This window comes from Scyliorhinus torazame, chromosome 6 (genome assembly GCF_047496885.1).
Source record: "Scyliorhinus torazame isolate Kashiwa2021f chromosome 6, sScyTor2.1, whole genome shotgun sequence".
NCBI classification, from domain to species: domain Eukaryota; kingdom Metazoa; phylum Chordata; class Chondrichthyes; order Carcharhiniformes; family Scyliorhinidae; genus Scyliorhinus; species Scyliorhinus torazame.
The window spans coordinates 35,025,686-35,044,879 of NC_092712.1; the positions used below are offsets into that span (position 1 = coordinate 35,025,686).

The window sequence follows — 19,194 nt, forward strand, 5'->3', positions numbered from 1 at the left end:
GAAAGTTCCTTTTGTTCCAGGACAGACAGAGCTTCAACCATTTTACTGTATTGTGAAGTGTATTGGGTTGCTTTGTTGGAATATATATAGTGGCAAGTGTAGATAATGAGTTAAAGTTTTTCCTTTTATTTAAGAACTGTTTAACTGTTAATGGTAAAGTTATCTCTTTGACGTTAAAGTGGTTAATTCTGTCTTAAAGTAAAGTTTGTTTTAACATAAAAGGTACCTATTGGTCAGAGTTATCACTCCTGGGGTGAAGTATCTTTTCCTCACAGTTTTACAAATTGCAAATTGTGGTTTCTTGTCTGGTATCTGAACAAAAAAATGGGTCCTGACCCTAACAACAGATTGGAGCAATTCAGTTAGAGCTGCAGACTGTCGAGGAAAGGGTTGATGGTCATGCTAATGAAACAGTGATGTTAATGATGATGTAAGCATAACATCGTCAGGTGACAATAGGGCTCCAAGAGAGCAAGGCACAGAGTAGTGTAACCTTGGAAACCATGTACTTACCATGAAGTCTTTGTAAATAGTGTAAGTACATAGTTTCAAGAAAGCTATTTATCGCCTATTGGAAGTCACTCATAAAAGTAAGCAAAGCCTTGTCAAAACAGTCAGGGATCCCGGGCAGAAGATCATGAGAATGTCTGCAATGAGTCAGCACTCTTTTAGTTGAGGAGAGGTGGAGAAAATCGAGTAGAACAAAACTGAAGATTGCCACTCAAGTCAAGAAGGTCATAACAAAAGCAAAACTAGGGATTATTTCTAGAGGCATAGCATTGAAAAGTAGAGGCATTATGCTAATCTTGTATTAAATTTTGTTTAAACCACACTGATCACCCCTGACCTTCATATGTTTTCAAAAATATAATAGAGGGTGATTCTCTAGACGTGTTGAGCCCGGTGCAAATCCCGTCTTGTTGGGAGAACAGCAGGAGAGGCTCGAAGTCAGTTCTGTGCCAGGCGCGAAATCGCGCGTGATGCTCCCGGCCCGCTCCAGCCGACATTTACATATGACTGGACTATTCTCCCGGCTCTCAGCATGCAGCCACCTGTCGACGCAATGTGAAGCCAGTACAAATTACCACTGGTGTCCACCACAGGAGGGCTTGGAGGTCATTGTAGCCCCCGGGTGGTCGTGGACATAGTTTTGCAGTGCTAGGGTGGCACTCCTAGAGCGCCAGAGGGCAGTGCTAGTTGGCACTGCCCCTTGGCAGAGCTTGAAGGGGCAGGGCTTGAACGGGCGGAACATTTGGCAGCCCCACGGGGTCGGGTGTTGCTCACTTTTGGGAGGGGTGCTGGAACCGGCATTTGGGAAGGCAGATTCCGGTAAGAACAGGTACTTAATAAGGACACGGAGAGTCGACATCTGGTAAAAATTATTCTCCCAACGTAGCGGGATTTCTCTCTTCCCCCCCCCCCCCCCCCCCCCCCAGTCGGTGTTCGCCGTTTATTGTGCTCGTGAACACCGTCTGCGGCCGGACCAGGACCAATGTGGCAGGTAGTCGTCAGGAGACAGCTGAACTATGGAGATGACATCCAAGACCTCAGAGGTCTGCGTCTCCATCTCGGAGTCTGAAGACACAATCCATGCATGTCGCCATCGAGAAAAACTGGAGGCATCACAGCAGGCTGGTTCAGCAATGGAGCCGGAGGATCCAGGGCAGGCATCTTTCGAGGCAATTCACGAGGGAGCAACCTCAGTGAGCGAATGTGATCCAGATGGCGTTTTGTGAGTTGCCCCTGGACCCGAACTTGATAAGAGACTGGTCCCGTTTAACGGAAGATAATCCCAGAAAGCCAGTGAGCACCGTCGTTGAAATTACGAATGAATACCACATCATCAGGTGCAAAGTGTCAAATAATCCGACATCGAACTGGGCAGCGTCCTTGTAAATCTTGGTTCGGGTGCACCTTTGCGCCGATGTCCAGTAGATCGAACTCAGTCGTGTACGAAGTCTGCGGCCCATTAACATCTCATCGGGGGCTACCCCAGTTACTGCGGTGTGGCGTGGTCCTGTACGAGAATAAAAATCCTGCCAATCTTGTGTCCATCGAGCTGTATGTCTGTTTCCTGAGCCCCCGTTTAATTGACTCCTTGCCTGCGCAACCCTCCCTGCCAAACCATTCAATGCTGGATGGTATGGGGTGATGCGGACGTGGCAAATCCTATTGTTTTTCAAAAAAGCGGTCAAGTCTTCACTCGTGAAAAAGGGCCCGAGTAGCTCCGAGATTCCGTAGGTGGGAAAAAAGATGCGCAATCACTCGATGGTCACCCGGGAGGTGATCAACACCTTTGCGTAGATTCCCAGACACTGTTGAGTGGGCGTATGCCAGGATGAGGAACATCGAACCCAAGAAGGGACCGGAGAAATGGGTGTGCACGGGAGCCCAAGGGTGTCCAGGCCAGTCCTAAGAGCACGGGTGTTGCCGCAGGGAAAGCTTGTGGTGTTCTTGAGAGTTGAAGCACTGCTGGGCCTACGTCTCAATATCCGTATCCAAGCCCGGCCACCAGACGTAGTTTCTCGGCAGCGTCTTGATTTTGGACATCCCGGGATGTCCGTTGCGAAGGTCCTTCAACACGACAGCCTGCCCCTTCGCCGCGGCAACAACCCTAATGCCCCACAGAAGGATGCCGTCCTCCATGGTCAGCGCTGACAATTTTGAGGAGAAAACCTTGCATCTCCCCCAGTAGATGCCCTGCTGCCCACTGTATAGCACCAGATGACACAGCTTGGCTAGGAAAGGGTCGGTTTGTGTCCGGTCACGAACACATGAGGCAGTGAAAGGCAAGGAGTCCATGAAATTGAGGACAGCAATCACTTTGTCCGCCTTAGAAGGGTTCACCGATTCGATCTGCAGGGGAAGACTGCTCAATGCATGCACAATCTGGGTCCCTGGGCAGTGCTCAAAAGAGCATTCGTAAGCAGCCAAAAACAGAACCCGGTGTTGAATCCTTGCAGATGCTATTGGCGGGAGCGCCTTGTCTTCACGGAAGAGGCCCAGCAATGGCTTGTGATTGGTGACAATAATAAAATGGTGGCCATAGACGTATCGATGATATCACTTTCCACCGAATATGACCGGCAAACCTTCTTTTTCGATCTGGGCATATTTTCTTTAGACTGCAGCCAGCACCCAGGAGGCAAAAGCAATCAGACGGTCTCTGCTGTCGTCTATTTGAATGGACAAAACTGCCCCATTGCCGTACAGTGAAGCATTGCACGTGACATACGACAGTTCTGAGGAGTCCAAATGTGACAACACCCTTGAAGAAGACAACCGCCACTTCACCTTGTTAAACGCCGTATCCCGGGTCTTGCCCTAAGCCTAAGGCTGGGGCTTTTTGAAAAGCAAGTTAAGGGGGATGCGGTTGGTAGCCAAATTCGGAATAAAGCGCCCATATATTTCACTAATCCAAGGAAAGAGCGATGTTCTGTGGCATCTCTCGGAGCGGAGGCCATTTTGATCGTCTGTACCTTCGAGTTTCCTCCCACGAGTCCTGAAAGACGTGCTTGTTAGGTGAATTGGACATTTTGAATTCTCCCTCAGTGTACCCGAACATGCACCGAGTGTGGCGACTAGGGGATTTTCAAAGTAACTTCATTACAGTGTTAATGTAAGCCTACTTGTGACAATAATAAAGAGTATATTATTAGGTTTAAAACCCACTTAGGTGTGCTGACCCGGGATCTATTGGGCTCCCGACATCTCTCGGACTTACAAGGGAGACCCCAGTCGGGCCCCGTTCAAAACTGGTCCTCACAAACATGGACCAGGTGAAACAACACTCAGGTGGGTGGGGTGTGGAATCTCCCGGGCTACCGCAGGACCCTGGTTGGTCAGGAACAGGGCCTGGTGGCCCCCTGGTCCTCCCTATTGAATGTGGGCAGGCTGCTAGGGTGGCAATGTAAGTGCCTGGGTGCCAGGGTGACACAGCCAAGGGTCAGAGCCTGAGGGGCCCATGGCCATGAAAGGAGGATGGAGGGGCATATGTTGGCGAGTGCATGACAGGTATGAAGGGGCCTCCGGAAGGTTGCGAGTGGTGAAGGGCGGGGTCCTGGAAGAGGGGCCCGAAAAAGGGCGTGGGGGGCCTTCAGCAATCCCATAGAGGGATGTCATCGCTTGGATTGGTGTGGGGTAATCCCCATGTGTGTTGGCGGCGACATTGCCCAAAAACAAAGCCAAAAGACTGATGTAATAATGGGAAAACTGCTTTCAGGATCTTGGTGAAACAAGCCAGAGATGTACTGGAGCAAGGGTTCAAATGGATGCCTTTGTCAATCGAGGCATGTCACACGAGGCAGCTTGGGGTAAAGTAATTGGTGCAAAGTTGACACCATTATAAACTCATTAGCTAGCACCTGAGGCTTGAAGCAAAGAGGAATGTTGGCTGTTTAGACCTGATCGGTCATTTTCATAACAAATCTTTCTGGATTGATTTGCCCTTTGATCTTGCCGTCTGGTGTTTTATTTTAACCACAAGTGGAGCTGCATTTTTTAATATTAAAAGAGCATGCCAGCTGGGACTGGTGAACTGAGCTGTTTGGATTTTCAATTTCAAATAAGCCCTGTAAAACGTTTCCTTCAGGTTTTAATTAGTTGACAAGAAAAAATTTGATTCTTGCAAAAAATAAGAAAGTACAAATCAGGCCATTGGCATCCCAGGCAAAATATTATATTTGCATCTATTTGTAACAAAATCATAGACATATCGGCCCATATTTATTTTGCAGCAGGATTAATGGTGAGGCTATCAATGCTCACTGATCAATGCATATTCTGCATTAAATCAGACATCTGCGCATGTACAATTAAACAAGGGCTATCAAGCAGTTGCTTCTGACTTTGCCTCTTCCTCCAGAAAGTGTTCTAATTATATCTCTAATATATAAGGGACAATTCTCTGGGGTCGCTAGCTCGATGTGGGAATCACGATGGCCTGCTGAATTGGGCACAAGGGAAAAAATGAGATTGGCGTCAAACGCGATGCGAGTATCCCACACCGCCCTGCCTGAACCCGATGTGGTTCCCGCCCAGAGTGGGCAGGAACATACCAAGTTCTCATCTTCATTCACTTGAATGAAATAATCAGGCAGGAAGCCCGCTTCACCAGCCTCTCGGGATCTCCAGCCCTCCTAGCCATGAGTCAGGCTGGCATGAATTGGTGCAAGTCCTGACAAGTGGGACCTGGCGCCTTGCACTTTGAGTAGGGGTGGCTAAGGGTGTGAGTACCCTCCCTCCCCTTGCCTTCATGGTGCCACGGGTGGGGTCCTTCAGGGGGTGGCAGTCAGGAGGGCTTGAGCTGGGCAGGGGGGGCTCAGGTAGGTGTCTTTCCCAGGATGGGGGCCGCTTGGCAGGTCTTCCCATCTGTGACTTTGAAAATCATTAAACTGTCTTTCAGCATATCAAGTTTCAGTTTAAAGTCTTCCCTCTGATGTGTGAGAACCCTTTGATGTCTCTACCAGCAAGATCTGTTAGAAGAAGGTGAAAATGTTCTCTCTGTGGCCTTCAAACCTTCAAACTCTCTCCTAGCATATCGCTATCTATGCTCTGTGAGATAAAAGTAAACATTTTCCCTTTATTGTGTTGGAAATCTGAAGTGCTTTTTTCACAGTCATTGGCGGGTGAGACCCCCCCATTTTGGTTGCAGGTTACATATCGGTCGATGGCTTGTGACATTTTTTGTTCAGAACACCTTGTTGACAAGGAGGGCTGTGTCCAGCCTCAATGGGGGGCACTGAGCCTGGCCCATCTCCAACCTCACATCCATGTAGTGTGGAGGATGGTCCAAGATTACCATTGCGGAATATCTGCCCTCACCATCCCTGGGAGCACTGACTGAAGAAGTCTATGTGGGAGTAGGCTCAGTGGACGTGGAACAAGAAAGAATATTCCTTCTCCCTCGGGTGGAATAACCTCCATGGGCCCACCCAATCTGCTCCAAGAAGATGCTTAACTCTCTTGCCATTCCTGATTTGGCTCCCGTTCTGGGGCTGGATTTGTCTGTTTTTGGGTCCTGCAGGCAGTTTAAGTCTCCTCCATGATGAGTTGGTGGGAATTTAGGTTGGGGATTTCTGATGTTTTTTTAACAAACTCAGCATCGTCCCAATTTGGAGGATATGTATTTCCTTTTTTAAAAAAAATATATTTTATTCAAGATTTTTTGGCCAAACATAACAATACGTAGTGTTTCTTTTACACAACAATAAAACAATATAAATAACAGTGGCCAGTTTTAAACAAATAAATAAATAATATATAAACCGAAACAAAAACAAAACTAAATGGCAACTGCCTTGTCAAAAATAAATACTCTCCAAAGATACAATCCAACAGTCCAATATACAATTACCTATAACAAATGCCTATACATATACAATAACATCCCTGAGAGTCCGTCCGATTCCTCCCCCCCCCCCCTCCCCCCCTCCTCCCCCCCCCCCCCCCTCCCCCTGGGTTGCTGCTGTTGTCTTCTTCTTTTCCATTCCCTCTATCGTTCTGTGAGGTAGTCGACGAACGGTTGCCACCGCCTGGTGAACCCTTGAGCTGAACCCCTTAATATGAACTTAATCCGTTCTAACTTTATAAACCCTGCCATGTTGTTTATCCAGGTCTCCACACCCGGGGGTTTGGCTTCCTTCCACATTAACAATATCTTGCGCCGGGCTACTAGGGATGCAAAGGCCAAAACATCAGCCTCTCTCGCCTCCTGCACTCCCGGCTCTTCTGCAACCCCGAATATAGCCAACCCCCAGCTTGGTTCGACCTGGACCCCCACCACCTTCAAAAGCACCTTTGCCACCCCCACCCAGAACCCCTGTAGTGCCGGGCATGACCAGAACATGTGGGTGTGATTCGCTGGGCTTCTCGAGCATCTCGCACACCTATCCTCTACCCCCAAACATTTACTAAGCCGTGCTCCAGTCATATGCGCCCTGTGTAACACCTAAAATTGTATCAGGCTTAGCCTGGCACACGAGGACGATGAGTTTACCCTACGTAAGGCATCAGCCCACAGCCCCTCCTCAATCTCCTCCCCCAGTTCTTCTTCCCATTTCCCTTTCAGCTCATCTACCATGATCTCCCCCTCGTCCCTCATTTCCCTATATATGTCCGACACCTTACCATCCCCCACCCATGTCTCTGAGATCACTCTATCCTGCACCTCCTGCGTCGGGAGCTGCGGGAATTCCCTCACCTGTTGCCTCGCAAAAGCCCTCAGTTGCATATACCGAAATGCATTCCCTTGGGGCAACCCATATTTTTCCGTCAGCGCTCCCAGACTCGCAAACGTCCCATCTACGAACAGATCTTTCAATTGCACTCCCCCAGCTCTTTGCCATGCTCCAAATCCCCCATCCATTCTCCCCGGAACAAACCTATGGTTATTTCTTATCGGGGACCGCACCGAGGCTCCCGTCCTTCCCCTATGCCATCTCCACTGCCCCCAAATTTTTAATGTAGCCGCCACCACCGGGCTTGTGGTGTATTTCTTCGGTGAGAACGGCAACGGTGCCGTCACCATTGCTTGTAGGCTAGTCCCCCTGCAGGACGCCCTCTCCAATCTCTTCCACGCCGCTCCCTCCCCTTCTCCCATCCACTTACCATTGAAATATTGGCGGCCCAGTAGTACTCACTTAGGCTCGGTAGTGCCAGCCCCCCCCTGTCCCTACTACGCTGCAAAAATCCCCTCCTCACTCTCGGGGTCTTCCCAGCCCACACAAAACTCATAATACTCTTCTCGATTCTTTTGAAAAAAGCCTTCGTGACCACCACCGGGGGGCACTGAAACACAAAAAGGAATCTCGGGAGGACCACCATTTTAACCGCCTGCACCTTACCTGCTAGTGACAGGGACACCATGTCCCATCTCTTAAAGTCCTCCTCCATCAGTTCCACCAACCGCGTTAAATTAAGCCTATGTAATGTACCCCAATTCTTGGCTATCTGGATCCCCAAGTACCGGAAGTCCCTTGTTACCTTCCTCAACGGTAAATCCTCTATTTCTCTGCTCTGCTCCCCCGGATGCACCACAAACAGCTCACTTTTCCCCATGTTCAGTTTATACCCTGAAAAATCCCCAAACTCCCCAAATATCCGCATTATCTCTGGCATCCCCTCCGCCGGGTCCGCCACATATAGCAACAAATCATCTGCATACAGAGATACCCGGTGTTCTTCTCCTCCCCTGGGTACTCCCCTCCACTTCCTGGAACCCCTCAATGCTATGGCTAGGGGTTCAATCGCCAGTGCAAACAATAACGGGGACAGAGGACATCCCTGCCTCGTCCCTCAATGGAGCCGAAAATAATCAGACCCCCGTCCATTCGTGACCACGCTCGCCATCGGGGCCCTAAACCGCAACTGTACCCATCTGATATACCCATCTCCAAAGCCAAATCTCCTCAGCACCTCCCACAAATAATCCCACTCCACTCTATCAAATGCTTTCTCGGCATCCATCGCCACCACTATCTCCACTTCCCCCTCTGGTGGGGGCATCATCATTACCCCTAGCAGCCTCCGTATATTTGTATTCAGCTGTCTCCCCTTCACAAACCCAGTTTGGTCCTCATGAAACACCCCCGGGACACACTCCTCTATCCTCGTTGCCATTACCTTGGCCAGAATCTTAGCGTCCACATTCAGGAGGGAAATGGGCCTATAGGACCCGCATTGCAGCAGGTCTTTTTCCTTCTTTAGGAGGAGCGATATCGTTGCCTCTGACATAGTCGGGGGCAGCTGCCCCCTTTCCCTCGCCTCATTGAAGGTTCTCATCAGTAGCGGGGCCAGCAAGTCCATATATTTCCTATAGAATTCAACTGGGAATCGGTCTGGTCCCGGGGCCTTCCCCGCCTGCATGCTCCCAATGCCTTTCACTACTTCCTCCATCTCAATCTGTGCTCCCAGTCCCACCCTCTCCTGCTCCTCCACCTTAGGAAATTCCAGCTGATCCAGAAAGCACATCATTCTCTCCTTCCCTTCCGGGGGCTGAGCTTCATATAATCTTTCGTAAAATGCCTTGAACACTCCATTCACTCTCTCCGCTCCATCTCTCCCTCCTCATCTCTCACCCCCCCTATCTCCCTCGCTGCTCCCCTTTTCCTCAGTTGGTGGGCCAGCAACCTGCTCGCCTTCTCCCCGTATTCGTACTGTACACCCTGTGCCTTCCTCCATTGTGCCTCTGCATTACCCGTAGTCAACAAGTCAGATTCCATATGTAGCCTTTGCCTTTCCCTGTACGGTCCCTCCTCCGGTGCCTCCGCATATTGTCTGTCCACCCTCAGAAGTTCTTTCAACAACCGCTCCCTTTCCCTACCCTCCTGCTTTCCTTTATGTGCCCTAATAGATATCAGCTCCCCTCTAACCACTGCCTTCAGCGCCTCCCAGACCACTCCCACCTGAACCTCCCCATTATCATTGAGTTCCAAGTACCTTTCAATACACCCCCTCACCCTTAAACACACCCCCTCATCTGCCAATAATCCCATGTCCATTCTCCAGGGTGGATGCTGTTGTTTTTCCTCCCCTATCTCCAGGTCAACCCAATGTGGAGCGTGATCCGAAATAGCTATAGCCGTGTACTCCGTCCCCGTCACCTTCGGGATCAGTGCCCTTCCCAAAACAAAAAAGTCTATTCGTGAATAAACTTTGTGGACATAGGAGAAAAACGAAAACTCCTTACTCCTAGGTCTACTAAATCTCCAGGGGTCTACTCCTCCCATCTGCTCCATAAAGTCCTTAAGCGCCCTAGCTGCAGCCAGCCTCCTTCCGGTCCTGGACCTCGATCTGTCCAGCCCTGGGTCCAGCACCGTATTAAAATCTCCACCCATTACCAACGTCCCCACCTCTAGGTCCGGGATACGTCCTAACATACGACTCATAAAGTTGGCATCATCCCAGTTCGGGCATATACGTTCACTAAGACCACCGCCTCCCCTTGCAATTTGCCACTCACCATCACGTATCTGCCCCCACTATCCGCCACTATGGTCTTTGCCTCAAACATTACCCGCTTCCCCACTAGTATAGCCACCCCCCTGTTTTTTGCGTCTAGCCCCGAATGAAACACCTGCCCCACCCATCCTTTGCGTAGTCTGACCTGGTCTATCAGTTTCAGATGCGTCTCCTGGAGCATAACCACATCTGCCTTAAGTTCCTTTTGGTGTGCGAGTACCCGTGCCCTCTTAATCGGCCCGTTCAGCGCTCTCACATTCCACGTGATCAGCCGGGTTGGGGGGCTCTTTTACCCCCCCCCCCCCCCCTGTCGACTAGCCATCTCCTTTTTCAATCCAGCTCCTCACCCGGTTCCCACGTAGCCGTATCTCCCCCCAACGGCGCCCTCCCGCCCCGACCACCCCATCCCATACCAGCTCCCCCTTCTCCCCAGCAGCAGCAACCCAGTTAACCCCCCCCCCCCCCCCCCCGCTAGATCCCTCACTAGCGTAATTGCACCCCCCATGTTGCTCCCAGAAGTCAGCAAACTCTGGCCGACCTCTGCTTCCCCCCGTGACCTCGGCTCACACTGTGCGAGGCCCCCTCATTCCTGCTTCCCTGTTCCCGCCATGATTACCATAGTTCCCATTTGGCCCCGCCCCCAATGGCCGACGCCCCCAGCTCCTCATCCTCCTTTCCCCCCTCCTCCCCCACGACATGGGGAAGAGAGGAAAGTTACAGGGTCGCAGGATTAACAACTTGGGAAGTCATCTCTTCCCCCTTTTCCTCCCCTTCAGCCCACATATTCACCCCACCACTTTGTCCCAAACGTTCTTTTTCTAGCCCGCTTATTCCAGTTTCTCCTCGACAATAAATGTCCACGCCTCTTCTGCCGTTTCAAAGTAGTGGTGTTTCCCTTGATGTGTGACCCACAGTCTTGCTGGCTTCAGCATTCCAAATTTAACCTTCCTTTTGTGCAGCACCGCCTTGGCCCGATTAAAGCTTGCCCTCCTTCTCGCCACCTCCGCACTCCAGTCTTGATATACGCGGATCACCGCGTTCTCCCACCTACTGCTCCGAGTTTTCTTTGCCCATCTGAGGACCATCTCTCTGTCCTTATATCGGAGAAATCTCACCACTATGGCTCGAGGAATTTCTCCAGCCCTCGGTCTTCGCGCCATAACTCGATAGGCTCCCTCCACCTCCAGCGGACCCGTCGGGGCCTCCGATCCCATTAACGAGTGCAGCATCGTGCTCACACATGCCCCGACGTCCGCCTCTTCTGCACCTTCGGGAAGACCAAGAATCCTTAAATTCTTCCTCCTCGCATTATTCTCCAGCCCCTCCAGCCTTTCCACACACCTTTTGTGTTGTGCCTCGTGCATCTCTGTTTTCACCACCAGGCCCTGTATGTCGTCCTCATTCTCAGCAGCCTTTGCCTTCACGACCCGAAGCTCCTGTTCCTGGGTCTTTTGCTCCTCCTTTAGCCCCTCAATCGCCTGTAATATCGGGGCCAACAGCTCCTTCTTCATCTCCTTTTTAAGTTCTTCCACGCAACGCCGCATGAACTCTTGTTGGTCAGGGCCCCATATTAAACTGCCTCCTTCCGACGCCATCTTGCTTTGTGCCTGCCTTCCTGGCCGCTGCTCTCGAGGATCCACCGCAATCCGGCCACATTCCTCTCCTTTTTCCATCCGTGTCCAGGGGGGATTCCCTTCTGGTTTACCGCACAGTGTTTTTAGCCGTTAAAATTGCCGTTGGGGCTCCTATTAAGAGCCCAAAAGTCCGTTCCACCGGGTGCTGCCGAAACGTGCGACTTAGCTGGTCATCGCCGCACCCGGAAGTCGGCATATGTATTTCCAAGTACCACTGGGACCCCTTCTAGTCCCACTAACCGTTATGCATTATCCTCCTGGGTCCGTCATCGTGTTTGTTGCTATAAATGCTACTCTTTTGTTGAACAGTATGGCCACACCCCTCGCCCTTGAGTCGAAGCACGTCTGATAAGTCTGTCCTACCCAGCTTTTCCTTGCCCTCAGTCGGTCCTTCTCTCTTGTCTCCTGTAGAAAGACTACGTCGACTCTCAGGCTTTTTAGAGCGGTGAAGAATCTGGATCTTTTCACCGGTCCATTGAGTGTTCCAGGTGACTATTTTTATGGGGGGGTTTCTGTCCCGCCCCTTGCCCTTCCTGTGGGTCAGCCATTCTTACCTCGTGGATGTGCCCCTGCACGCCCTGGCTTCCCTATATTCATGGGCCATCCAAGATGGCCACCGTCATTTCTCTCATTTCGGTCCATGGGGATCAGGGGTTATGGGAGAAGGCAGGAGAATGGGGATGAGAAAATATCAGCCATGATTGAATGGCGGAGCAGACTCGATGGACCGAGTGGCCAAATTCTGCTCCTATGTCTTATGGTCCCCTCTACGTGCGACCTGTTGTAACCAGCATTCCACCACTCCACTGCCCCCAACCCCACCCGCATCCGAGCCCCTTTGCCCTTGCAGTTCCCCCCCCCCCATCACCGATCTCACCCCCCCCCCCCCTTCCCTTACCTCTTTCCCCCGCCCCTCCCCTGGTTTGCTGATCTACCGCCCCTCCTGCCAGGCGCTCCTTCCCTCTCGGGAGGTACGCCGTGGCTCCCTCCCTCTCTTTCTTCCCGTGCACTAGTCTGCTCGTTAGTGTGGTGGCTCCCTCCTAAAAAAAACTGTTCCTGCAGTTTTCCATCCATCTGATTTCATCTTCCATGGCCCCAAGATTAGTTACCCCTTCCCCCTTGGCTCATGTGGGTTCACATTTTCCTTGGTGTCCCTAACTGCTTGTTCCTGAGTCCGTTCTTCTGAACAAACCCATTTGCTGCCTACGGCATGTTGAAATAAAGTTCTTTGTCATTAAATTGACCAGGTACAACATGCCAAATCACTCTTTACTTCAAGCAGTGCGGTTTGGCCTCATTAAACTCCACCCGGAGCTTGTCCAGGTCAGCTCCAATGTCCTGATATGTACATGATGTGGAGATGCGGGCGTTGGACTGGGGTGAGCACAGTAAGAAGTTTTACAACACCAGGTTAAAGTCCAACAGGTTTGTTTCGATGTCACTAGCTTTCGGAGCGCTGCTCCTTCCTCAGGTGAATGAAGAGGTATGTTCCAGAAACATATATATAGACAGATTCAAAGATGCCAGACAATGCTTGGAATGCGAGCATTAGCAGGTGATTAAATCTTTACAGATCCAGAGATGGGGTAACCCCAGGTTAAAGAGGTGTGAATTGTGTCAAGCCAGGACAGTTGGTAGGATTTCGCAGGCCAGATGGTGAGGGATGAATGTAATGCAACATGAATCCCAGGTCCCGGTTGAGGCCGCACTCATGTGCGGAATTTGGCTATAAGCTTCTGCTCGGCGATTCTGCGTTGTCGCGCGTCCTGAAGGCCGCCTTGGAGAACGCTTACCTGGAGATCAGAGGCTGAATGCCCTTGACTGCTGAAGTACCAGGTTGCCTGCGGGTTTTCCCGTTCAGGGGTTGGGGTCTTCCTTTCTTTATTTTTGCTGGCCTTGCAGTTTGGCTGCTGGCTCGCCGGCAACTCAGTCGGTTGAGTGGTAGGTGGGGTTTAAGTCGAGGGGTTGGGGGGGGTAAGGTTTTGGTGCTCTTGGTGCCGGTTTGATGGGTTAGCAAGGACTAATAGGACATTTCTAGGAGAGAGACATCTTTTATGCAACCGCTCAGCTCGTGGCCACCACCGGAAGTTTAACCGCAGTTTTTTTTTAAAAAGAGGGTCTCTCTTTGTTCTGATAAGCTTCCCAGAAAGACCAGTTGCAAGGCAGCTCTCAGGCAGAGCACCTGGTGTTTCTCAGAAACTCTTCAGAACAAAGAGACAGCCTCTTTTTTTAAAAAACTGCGCTTAGAAAGAACACCTGCTCAAAAGGGTGCTATGCTGCCTGAGGAACAGGACCGGTTTGCGAGTTTAGGCCCTGCCCCTCTCCAGTCCAGAGAAAAACCCAGTCCTCTGTAAAGTGCCATTGAATGGCAGGAGCACTTAGAGTCAAAACGGAAGAATTGCGCCCATGAAAGGCATGGAGGTTGTGGTAATTATTGCTGAGCAACCTCTCTGGCATTGAAAATTTACTTTTACAAGTAAGGAGTCCCATTCCTTCAGACTTTAATTATTGTTTGAGATTTTAAAAATAATTACAAACTAAAATTGTTACTTCCTCTTTGCTGTCTCTTTCCCTTAACTCCATCTTTCTTTCTCTTTATTTCATTTTCTGCACGTGATTTTACATTGAATTAAATAGTCGAACTTACAGACCCTCGTTTAGATTCTATTTCTACATGCTTCAGTAAGGATTCTTCAATATATTTGGATGAGGAAAGCATGGGTCACAGATTCCCATGTTGTATCGGATTCCTGGTGATGGTAAATTGCTGCACACATGCTCAGAATAAGTTGTGGTGGGCTATAAATGGAATGAGCAGCTCTGTTCATTCTTCACTAATTGCAAGACTATTGTATATACAGACCTTTGAGGTCTGTCTACAGGTAAAATAGGAATAATTGAAGTTTTTGGACTGATTCCACAAGTTTTCCTACTCTCCAGCTACTCTCTTTATTTCCAGCCAAGTTATTCTTCACCCTGCATTAAGTAATTTCAGAACTAAAAGAGCCCATTTCTCACTAATAGCCTGAAATTTATTTTCCAGCTCTGATAGCTTTGTAGATACGAAAGGCAAAGAATTAGAAATCTTACACAAAGTACAAATATATTTCTCCCACCATCTCCTATCCTTCATTTGTTTCTTTTCGCTTCTGCATGTTTGCAGCCTCTACCGTTGATTGAAAAGCGATACAATGTGGATGGATGCTGGCAAACTGATATAAAAACAGAAACTGCATCTGTGGCAAGAGAAAGAAAGATAATGGTCAATGAACTTTCATCCGAACTGGAATATGTTGGAGGACAAATTTGTTATGTTTCGCAGAGTAAAAGGAGAAGCAATTAGGCTCGAAAATACGATTAGTGAAATAGGTGGATGAATACTCAACAGGCTCATTAAGCATTCCTTTGCCTGTTGTTTTAGTGGACGTCTAAATTCATTTGAAGTAAATGGATAAGTATCTGCAGAATACAGGTAGCTGTCAGAAGAATAGGGTAAATGGTCATTCACAAATTTTGTCAACAGTATTTTCAGGTTATGGCTTTCTGAACTAAAAATACATTAAAGCTGTTCCAAAACAAATGTAATCATCCAGCCCTTGGTTCCAACTAAAATCTACGAACAACACCATGTGATATTTCTGTTTCCAATGAAAATAACACTGCTTCCCTTGTGGTCACCTATTTGAAATTAGGAGTCATGGACTTTGTATTTTCACTCATTCTTTTTCAGAATTCTAAACTCCCTAACTCTCGCAGCTTTTAAAGTTAAACTTGACGTCATCCAGTCGGTGCTTTATTGTTTTATCTAGTTTTAAGTTTTGGTGATGTACAGAGGGTCTTGGTTGTTCACCTAAAACGTTTTAATTTCAAACAAAGGCAATGGATGGTACCGAGGCGACTGAAGGAGGTCAGGGAGGAGGTTGCCGATGCTTGGAAGATGAATTTCCAATCCTCACCAGATACAAGGGAGGAACTGGAGAAATGCAAATCATATCATCATAGAATTTACAGTGCAGAAGGAGGCCATTTGGCCCATCGAGTCTGCACCGGTTCTTGGAAAGAGCACCCTACCCAAGGTCCACACCTCCACCCTCACCCCATAACCCAGTAACCCCACCCAACACTAAGGGCAATTTTGGACACTAAGGGCAATTTATCATGGCCAATCCACCTAACCTGCACATCTTTGGGCTGTGGGAGGAAACCGGCGCACCCGGGGGAAATCCACGCACACACGGGGCGGATGTGCAGACTCCGCCCAGACAGTGACCCAAGCCGGAATCGAACCTGGGACCCTGGAGCTGTGAAGCAATTGTGCGATCCACAATGCTACCGTGCTGCCCAAATGTGGTCCCATTGTGCAAAAACGGTGGAAGGAAATGCCAAACAATTAAAAGCCAGTTAGTCTTAGTCGGTGCTGGGCAAATTAGTAGAATCAATCTTGAGAGGTAGGGTTAACTGTCACATAGAAAGGCACAGACTAGTCAGGGATAGTCAGCATGGATTTGTTAAAGGAAGGTCTGGCCTCATAAGCTTGATTGAATTCTTTGAGGAAATGATACGAACGGTTGATGATGGTAGTGCAATGGATGTTGTACATGGATTTTTAGCAAGGCGTTTGCCAAAGTCCCACATGGCAGATTGGTCAAAAAAGTAAAAGCCCATGGAATCCAGGACAATGTGGCAAACTGGATAAAAAGTTTGCTTAATAACAGGAAACAAAGGGCAATGGATGCCCTTGCAAATGGAATGTTGTTTCAAGAGGTGTTGGGACCCTTACTGTTTGTGTTATATATTAAAATTTGGACATGAACGTGGAGGACACAATTGGGAAATTTGCAGACGGCACCAAGATTGGCCGAGTGATGGACAGTGCGGAGGATAGCTACAATCTCCAGAATGATATAGATGGAGTGGGCGTAAAAGTGGCAGATGGGATTTAACACATGCATTTAGGGAGGTCAAACAGTTATAGGAAGCACACAATAAATGGGAATATACTTAGAGGGGTAGATGAAGTGAGAGAGCTTGGCGTACAAGTACATAGGTCCCTAAAGGCAGCAGTTCAAGTGGACAAGGTTGTAAAGAGAGCATATGATGCTCTCCTTCATTGGCAGATGTATAGAATATAAAAGTAAGGGCCAGCATGGTGGCGCAGTGGTTAGTGCTGCTGCCTCATGGCGCCGAGGTCCCAGGTTTGATCCCGGCTCTGGGTCACTGTCCGTATGGCGTTTGCACATTCTCCCCGTGTTTGCGTGGGTTTCGCCCCCACAACCCAAAGATGTGCGGGGTAGGTGGATTGGCTGCGCTAAATTGCCCCTTAATTGGAAAAATGAATTGGGTACTCTAAATTTACAAAAAAAGAAGAATATAAAAGTAAGGATGTAATGTTGGAATTGTATAAAACACCGGTGAGGCCACAATTGGAGTATTATGTGCAATTCTGGTCACCACATTACAGGAAGGACATTATTGCACTGGAGAGAGTGCAGTGGGGTTTACAAGAATGTTGCCAGGGCTGGAAAAGTGTAGCTACGAGGAGAGATTGGATCGGTTGGGGTTATTTTCCTTGGAACAAAGAAGACTGAGTGGTGACGTAATTGAGGGGAAGAGATAGGGTGGACAGGATAAAATTGTTTCCCTTGGTGGAGAATTCCAAAACCAGGGGATATAGATTCCAGATAAGTGGCAGAAGGTATAATGGGGACATAAGGAAGAACTTTTTACGCAGAGGGTAGTGGGAGTCTAGAATTCGCTGCCCAAGTTGATGGTGAAGGCAGAGACCCTAAATTCTTTTTACAAAGTACCTGGATCTGCACCTTAAGTGCTGTAAGCTACAGGGCTATGGACCGGGTGCAGGAAGGTGGGATTAGAAAAGGCACCTGGGTGTCCTCTGACTGACGGCCTCCTTCTGTACTGTAACCTTTCTTGGGTTCTATGGTCAGGATTTGGCTCTTAACAGGACAGTCTACTCCAAATGGTTCAGACTTGGTTCCATAATCGTTTATATTATCAAACCACTTATGAGTTGACAATGCTCCATTGAAAGCCATACCTTAGGCAAAGATTTAATTGAACAATTTGAAACCTAGATGGAAACAATTGGGCAGCACGGTAGCATTGTGGTTAGCACAATTGCTTCACAGCTCCAGGGTCCTAGGTTCGATTCCCGGCTTGGGTCACTGTCTGTGCGGAGTCTGCAGGTTCTCCCCGTGTGTGCGTGGGTTTTCTACGGGTGCTCCGGATTCCTCCCACAGTCCAAAGATGTGCAGGTTAGGTGGATTGGCCATGCTAAATTGTCCTTCGTGTCCAAAATTGCCGTTAGTGTTGGGTGGTGTTACTGGGTAATGGGGATAGGTGGGGTTACTGGGTAATGGGGATAGGGTGGAGGTGTGGGCTTGGGTAGGGTGCTCTTTCCAAGAGCCAGTGCAGACTCGATGGGCCGAATGGCCTCCTTCTGCACTGTAAGCAGTTGTGGTGAATGAGTCCCTGTTTTCTCCAGCCACACGAACCAGCTTGTTGCCTCCAATGCAATTAGGCCCTGAGCTGCAATTTCGGGCTATTGCTGCAAAGGATCAAAGATCCTTGAATAAAGGCAGGAGTAATAGAGTTTGACCATCTCCTGATGTGAAGAAAGATTAAGTAAACTACAAACATGCTGTAGCACTTAAAGATTACTGATTGAGGATGCAGTGATTAGCGAGAAATAAAAAAACAAACACATTTGATTCTGCATGCATCCAAAGAAGAGTCAACAGGAACCAAATTCCCGAAAAGAGGTGCAGGATCCTTGTCATTTCAGTAATTTTAGCGTGTCAGTGCAGAGCACACTGTTGAGTGGTTGTACTCGTCAGCTGGGGGCTAATATCTTAAGTGGCTAATACAATCTTAAAGCTAGTTTGCACCATAGCTGGGACAGGTTTTAATAGTCATTCAGGAAATTAATCTGTCTGGCCTGGGTTCCAAGGTTTTCAAATGTTATATTGGAGGCATTAGTGATGGAAAGGAGGAGAGGGTCATAAGACGCTTGAGACACATTCAGAAGGCAGTGGGAACAAAGTATTTCAATGCATGCCTCAAAAAATTCAATTCCTTTACATTTTTATAAAATCATTTTTACAGATGTGGGCATCGTTGGCTGGGCCAGCATTTATTGCCCATTCCTAGTTGCCCTTCAGAAGGTGAGTTGCCTTCTTGAACCACTGCAGTCCTTGAGATGTAGGTACACCCACCGTGCTGTTAGGAAAGGAATTCCAGGATGTTGCCCCAGTGACAGTAAAGGAATGACAATATATTTCCAAGTCAGCATGATGAGTGACTTGGAGGAGAACCTCAAGGTGATGGGTTCCCAGGTATCTGCTGCTCTTGTCCTTCTAGATGGTAGTGGTTGTGTGTTTGGAAGGTGCTGCCAAAGGAACCTTGGTGAGTTACTGTAGTGCATCTTGTAGATGGTACACAAGGCTGCCACTGTTCATCAGTGGTGGAGGGATTAAATATTTGTGGAAGGGGTAGCAATCAAACAGGCTGCTTTATCCTGGATGGTGTCAAGCTTGGATTGTTGTTGCAGCTGCACTCATCCAGGCAAGTGGATATAGAAGTC

General features: G+C 48.8%; 1 protein-coding gene across 5 annotated transcripts in view; it reads left to right on the top strand.

The window, feature by feature from the left end:
* gjc2 (gap junction protein gamma 2) overlaps window positions 1-19,194 on the top strand; it is a 448,407-nt gene that overhangs the window by 270,158 nt on the left and 159,055 nt on the right. The window lies entirely within an intron of this gene.